Source organism: Crocodylus porosus, unplaced genomic scaffold (genome assembly GCF_001723895.1).
Source record: "Crocodylus porosus isolate Cpor-Errol unplaced genomic scaffold, CroPor_comp1, whole genome shotgun sequence".
Taxonomy (NCBI): Eukaryota; Metazoa; Chordata; order Crocodylia; family Crocodylidae; genus Crocodylus; species Crocodylus porosus.
Genome location: NW_017728906.1, coordinates 69,993,735 through 70,001,255, shown reverse-complemented (window position 1 = coordinate 70,001,255; position 7,521 = coordinate 69,993,735).

The following is a 7,521-nucleotide window of genomic DNA, read 5'->3' as shown; positions in this document are numbered from 1 at the left end:
AACCTGTCTAGGTCCGATTGTAGCCTATTCCTTCCTTCTAGTGTGCCCACTTCCCCCAACATCTTAGTGTCATCAGCAAATTTGAACAGGGTGCTACTTACTTTGAATCATACAAGTTTACAATAATTCCAGGTATTTGTTTTTTCACACTTCAAATTCTTATCCCCATTTGTGAGAGACTCTTCTCATATTTATTTCTGATCATGGTAAAAAAGTGGATTTCCTGGAAATGTTGTGAGAACACCTCTTTTCCCAACATTTTTCGGAGTCAAAAGGTAGATTCTCGCTATAGTAACAAAGAGGGAGATTACAGTAATTATTACTCTAAACTTAGTTAGCTATTAACTGATAGAAAGCTTTATCAAGTCATGACTTCTTAAGTGTTTAGTAGAAGTGGGATATTTTCCTTTTGGGAGAGAAATCCCAGGACATGACAAGCGATATTATTTTCTTTGTAATGACCCAGTATTTTCAAAGCTGCGGACTAATGGTAAGGATGATATTTTTCTCAAGGTTCCTTTCCAGAAAAAGGAGAATAAATGTATCAGAGTCAGATCCTTCAGGTAGTCGCACAGAAACACAAAAGGCTTAGAAACCTGGAAAGAGGAAAGAAGGTGCTCCCTCAGTTCTGGGGACAGTAATGGTCTGAGCCAGTTTGGTCTTTAAAGCAAAGCCCATTTCTGTGCTTCACCAGGAAACCAGCTAGGTTATTATGCACATCTTCTGGAGCCCGGTAAACTGTATTTTCTAATGGTGCCTTCTTAATGTTAGCATGCTGGAGGCAATTTCATTTTCATATTTTTCTGTGAATCAGCATGATTACCCAAGGGGAGTTTCAGTTGTGAAACACAAACCTATGGAGTGATCAGACCCATCACAATGACCCCAATCTAGAGAGTTTACTACTTCAGTTGTTCAAAAATACCAACTAGCAGCTTCAGTCAAATGTCTCTCAGTGAACGTATACCATAACAAGTAAAACAATTGTTTAATAAATCTAATTGGAAGATTAGATTTGTTCTCCTGGGGCAGAGCTAGAACATCTTTCCCCATTCCCATCTCAAGTCACACATGAGTTAGTGGTTAGACTGTTCTTTAAACCAGAATAAAATTTATTTTACCTTGATTAAAAACAAATGTTTGAATCAGAGACAGTTGCAGACAGCTGAAGGTCTGCTATTTGTTGCCTATGGCTGAAATGAACTGGAGGAGACAGAGTAAAGAACTGGTCTTCCAGATATGTTCCCTCTACTTTTCCCTTTTCAAATGCAGTGTTATTTTTTTAAACTTTGTAACAGCCATTTAGCTACCTTTCCTTGCCAGAATGTATAAACAATAGCTTTAAAAAATAACACACACATATTTGAATATAAGGCACCACAGTCTTGCAGTCCTTTTGTTTTTTGTCAGGCCATTAGTTAAAGTGCACTCCAGTTGCACTATAAAACAAAGCCCTTCTTAGTTTGAGACGACTCACAGTAATCCCACATCTACTAATATTACACTACTGTGTGCAAGAAAGTTTGGTGAGAAATGTAGGGTCACACCTCTAATTCCAATGAAATCAGATACAGGAAAAGAAATCAGCTGAAAAGTCATCTGGCTTGAAACAATAGGCCTTTAAGGGTAATAACTGATAATCACACTTAACATTTTTACATTAGAGAGCTGTACAAATATTAAGTAAATAATCTGATCCCTCTGAGATAGGTAGGTATTAATTTCCATTTTACAGGTGAGGAACCCAAGACACAAGGATGTTATGTGACTTGCTGCTCATGTTAATAGAGTAAACCAGAGACATGTCTAGGAATAAAGGTCCCTAACAATAGCGTCTAAGCATCAGGGGTCAGATATTATTAAGTATACAAGTGCGTAACTCCCACTGAAATAATTTAATTACTTTTAAGAGTTGGGCTTAGGGGCTGCTTTCAAAAAAACAGGAAGAGATGAAGAAACAACTGAGTTCTTGCACATGGATTACTCAATGGAAAGCTAAGCCTGACAACAATGCATGACATATTGTAGTCAAGTGAGAAGTGACGAATAGAAAGATTAATGTGCCACAAAACACAATAATTGGAGATAATGTGAAGAGGGATCTAGCCACTGGATGTCCAGTCATATATGCTTGACAAGAAGATGAATCAGAACCAATTCCTAGACCTGAACACTTCCAACCTTGCAGGTGTTTGAAATCCGACCATCCAGATTGGAGTCCAAATTCTGTCACATTCCTGGCCTTTTCTTCAGCCAAAACACAACTCTTCCAAACATCCCATGAAACTGCTGGCATAGAGCAAGATCCAGAGCCTTATTCTGACCTGTCTCTGTTGATAACTTATTTCATCCCTTTAATTTGAAAGAATATTTTTCCTAAAATTTATAGGAGAGGCAGACTTCAAAATAAGTCTTGAAATATGCAAGTCCAATGCATTTGAGTGAAATAGTTTTAAAGGTGTGCTTGAGAAATATCAAAGAAACATGGTCAGAGGAAAAACAATTCAGGGGACATGGCAGTGTTACAAGAATAGCACAAAAAAGGAAAAAAACCAGTAGCCATATGTATTACGTTTTCACCAGCTATTGGCACTATGACTCAAGATGACCAGAGACATATCATATTTTCCCATGTCCCACCTCTCAAAGAAGACATGCAACTTGTTTTTGAAAGGCAGAATAAAGAGGAAAAAAATTATCTTTCCTTAAAAATCCTAGTCAGTACAGTATTTTCACAGAGAAGACATAGGCAGCTGCAGTGGGGAGAAGGGGGAAAAATCTGTGGTTGTTTTGTAAAGCCCCGAGCTTCAGGATGGGACAGGCACTACTGTCTGAGCCAAGCTGCCTGGCCCCAATTCTTGACCTGAGATGGGTAGGCAGGCAGCAGTTCCTACCAGGTCATCTGAAGGCCTAATCCTGGCCAGTAGCACCTGTGGAGTCAGCTGAGGCTCTGCCCAGACAGAAATCCCAGGACATGACAAGCGATATTATTTTCTTTGTAATGACCCAGTATTTTCAAAGCTGCGGACTAATGGTAAGGATGATATTTTTCTCAAGGTTCCTTTCCAGAAAAAGGAGAATAAATGTATCAGAGTCAGATCCTTCAGGTAGTCGCACAGAAACACAAAAGGCTTAGAAACCTGGAAAGAGGAAAGAAGGTGCTCAAGACTTGTCCCTCAATTCTGGGGACAGTAATGGTCTGAGCCAGTTTGGTCTTTAAAGCAAAGCCCATTTCTATGCTTCACCAGGAAACCATTAGTCTCTGCCCAGCTTCAGTAGGACAAGGTCTTCAGCTGACATGCAGGTGCTTCTGTCTGACCAGCTCAGGAAAAGAAGAGGGGCCAGGCAGTTCAGTTCAAGCAGTGGAGCCGGTTGGATCACATGTGGATGGATCCTGTTGGAGCTGAACTGCCCAGCCCTTCTGCTCCAGCAGGCTGGGCCCTCAGCAAACTCCGCAGGTACTTCTGGATGCCTACCTGGCTTGAAGAGGGGTTGGGTAGTTGAGCTTCTGCAGTTCAGGCCCTGCTTCCTGCATTTCCTTGGTTAAGACTTGTGCCCAGATTTTCAATAGCTAATTTTTCGGAAAAAGGTGTATGTCATCTTTGAGCAAATACCGTACTAATTTTGATTTGGATGGCCAACACAGAAGAGAATATAGAAACCACCCAGCTCTATTGGTCAAAACCATGGAGGCACTGCTAAGAAGCATGTATTTGCACAGGCAAGTTAATGCCATATAAAAAGAGTTAAGAAAGAAGAGTTGGGGATTTTGGCCCCACTATGCCATCTACAGTGTTTAGGTCTAAATAAAAAACTTTGCCAGGCCTCAAGGAGTTTACAATCTCTGCAGTTTGATTGAGTTTTTTTTTTTCTTTTTAGACAACACGTGAACCCATTTAATATTGTTAAAAGACAGTGGTCTTTTTCATTCTTTTAACTAAAATTTTAGTTCACTGTTAGTGATAAATCCCCCAGTTGGGTATATGCCTTCACTAATTTTCTCCTGTAAGTTACATTAAGAAAGTCTTGCTCCAGTTTAGGTACAGCTCAAAAATTGCCATAATAAAGTATTATAGAAAAAAAATAGTTACTGTGCCTCAGCATTTGAGGAAACTATTAAAATGTTAATTTTTGAAAGATTGCGTGGCTCTAGGGAGAAAAAGAGACTTCCAATTCTAGGTCACTAGTTTAAATCCAGCCCAGATCAGTACTGAATGAAAGTTACATTACTTGACCTGTGTTTTACTGTAGGTGTGACTTTATGAAAGGAAATTAATAGTTCCAGACTACTTGGTTTCAAGTGGATAGGGCTCAAGCACCAAAAAAAAAAAAAATCACCATTCCTAGATTTTCTGAAAGGAAATATAAACAATTAAGCCAGCTTAAACAGAACATTCTGCTGAGAACTTGACTCATTTGCCATATATACTTTTACATCATACATGAAGTAATGTAAAAACAGTCCATATGCTATGCCACAATCCACACTTACTAAAGTTTTCATTACACAGTTCAAAGTCCCCTTCAGCCATGGGAAAAAAGTTACTTACTTTCTAAGATATGATTACTGTACTTCATTCAAAATGATTCAATGCAAAAAAAAATGTTTTTTTCCAACCTTGAAAGTGCTGGATAAGAAAATGTATGTGCACACTATGACACTGCATATGATTTGCAATAGACATCAAGCAAATGAAAATGTAATTGATGTAATTGTATCAAATTGCCATTATATAATTTGTGGCCTAAAACAAATAATTATATTTCCAGGTGTTTGGATCTAAAGCAGACTTTTTGATTTATGTCTTTTAAGGAGGGTTTTGTGTACAAAAGTTTATACTCCTTTCCTCTTGTTGTGAGAACTCCAATTTTATGAGCCTGTTTCAAGGTGGGGGGGAGCGGGAATGGTGGTAAACACCTGTTTTGTTTTGTTTTTACATTTAATTTAAAGCACTAGAACTTTTCCCCAGATTAATCAGTCTATAGATTTCAGCTTCCAGATGTAAGACATGTTAAATCATTGTATCTTTTAAGTATACAGGAAATCCTTTTTGAAATGCCTAGTGCATATGGTACCTTTGATGTTATACGAGTTATTTTTCTCCTATCCCCCACATTTTTTCCTGTGCTTTTTAATGGTATTTTAAAGATGCATTTTTTCATATGTGTTATATCAGAGAGGCTTGAATGCCTGGAGCAATGTTTAACATTCCTTGTCTAGCAAGATTAAGTCTTCTCTCAAAAATGCTGATATACAATTTATAACTATGCTGATTGATTTGCAGTTAATTGAAGAAAAAAATACTGAATAGTTAAAAAGAAGGGACCATGTATCATGCAGATAACAACATGTCAACATTATCTCTAAAGACCTGAAGGATAGCCTCCAGCTCCTTTGTAATGCAGTCACCTTTGATTTTGAAGGCATCAGCAAACTGGGGTACAGAATAATGCAAAACAGCATGGACAAGCAAAGGATTAGTTTGTCCAAAGACTCCACCGCTATTTCTACTTCTATGCAAAAGCTTCTCTAGAGCAACAGGGTAAAGGAAGACCTAGATTTTGGAGAGCAGCGTCACAAGACACATATACAAAGTAAATTAATTAAGATGGTTAATGGGGCACATTGATCCAACTAGGATTAGAACCTGTACATTTGAATATTTCAGATAAGGTCAGAAATTATTCTAATTGGCTTCAAAAGAATAACAAATATGGGTATGCACTGTTCATAGGCATAAAGGTTTGCAGGTTTCTTTCTATGAAGCTGAGGTTGATAAGAAATAAATTCAGCTACTAATAGTCACACTGAGCTGCACCTTGAACTAGATTATTATTACAATCAGTGAAACAAGTTACTACTTACCATGAATAAGGGGGTCAGAATTTAACCCCGAGTTCTCTAATCTCATGTTTAAAATAGCAGAAAAGCCTCGAATGGAAATGTCTCTACATTTTCATTATAATCTTCTTTTGTTAGCTGTCTTTTAAAAGTTCTCTACAGTTTCAATTAAATTTTATTTCTGTAATAAATAATGACAAATTTAGGAGTTAGAAAACATTATTCAATCATTGAAATTCTCCTAGTTGGTAAGAAATTAACCCAGTGTTAATAGTACGGTAGTTTGATTTAACAGGCACTTCCCTGTGATTGGGAACATGTGTTTCCCCAGGGGCAAATAGCAGCAGCATACATTTGTGCCACTGCTACTTGTCCGCAGGCACACCGCTGCATCCATGCTCTGGCATGCGGGAAATCATCCCGAGTGACATATGCGAGGCTGGGCCAGCACCTGGGCTGGCCTCAGCAGCCTTACATGGGGATCTGAGGCTGCATGTCTCTGGCTGGCCAGGCTCTGGTTTTGGGGGGTGCATACTGCAGCCATATGCCCTGCCCCGAGTTCTGGGGGTTTTTTTTAAGCGCTTTTTTTTTTTTTTAAGTTACTGGGATTTCCTAGTATCCAATTTTGGCTCTGCACTGCAAATATGCAGCATGGAAAAATGTTTTCATGTGGACTGTGTGCTTTTACAATGCCGCAAAAGCCTCTGCGGCACTGCGAAGTGCACATTCCCACTCATCTGGGCATGCCCACCATGTTAATCTCAATTTAAAAGTTGCATGGCCTTTGTTTAGGCGAGAATACTATAGCTCACATCAGGGGTGGGCAATTATTTCAGGTGGAGGGCTGCTTACTGAGTTTTGGCAAGCCATCGAGGGCCGCATGACAGGCAGCCAGGGGCAGATAAATATTAATTTTCTAAATTTTTTAGGGGCCCTCCAGGCCAGATAGAATGGTCTGTGAGGCCACATCCAGCCCATGAGCCGCAGTTTACCCACCCCTGGCTGACATGATGATGCTTGTGTCATCAACATCCTTTTGTATAGCCGCAAGTTGTGGACTACATACTTTCCTCAAGAAAAGGGCCACAACAGCTTCCATTTAGGTTGCCTTTACTGCTGCATTTGAAAAGTATGAATGCTTGGACAGTGTCTCTTGCACAAAAATGCAAGACAGTGGCTGGGGCAAGACTGGGTTGTGGTAACAAGACTGCCACAAGAAAAATCAAAGTCTGCTAATGGCTTGTAGCCTATTAGGCATTGAGACAGTGGAGCTTGAGGTACCCAATACCAGACCCGTGCCACAAAATAATGAAAGTGATGGTTAAAATTGTTGGCAGAGATGTGACATGCTCATCACATGTGTATTACCAAGCTAACAAAGCCAGAGAGAAAGGCTGAGCCAGTGGAACTAAAAGAAAAAAACGACATATACATTTCAATTGATCACTAAGATGTGGGGGGCGATGTGGGCACACTGGAAGGATGCAACAGGCTACAATCAGACCTAGACAGGTTACAAGGGTGGGCAGACCAGAATAGGATGGGTTTCAACACAGACAAGTGCAAGGTGATGCACCTCGGGAGGAACAACCGGCACCATACCTACAGGTTAGGGAACTAGTCAGGAAGGCCAACCGCACCTTGTCATGCATCCACAGATGCATCTCGAGCAGGTCCAA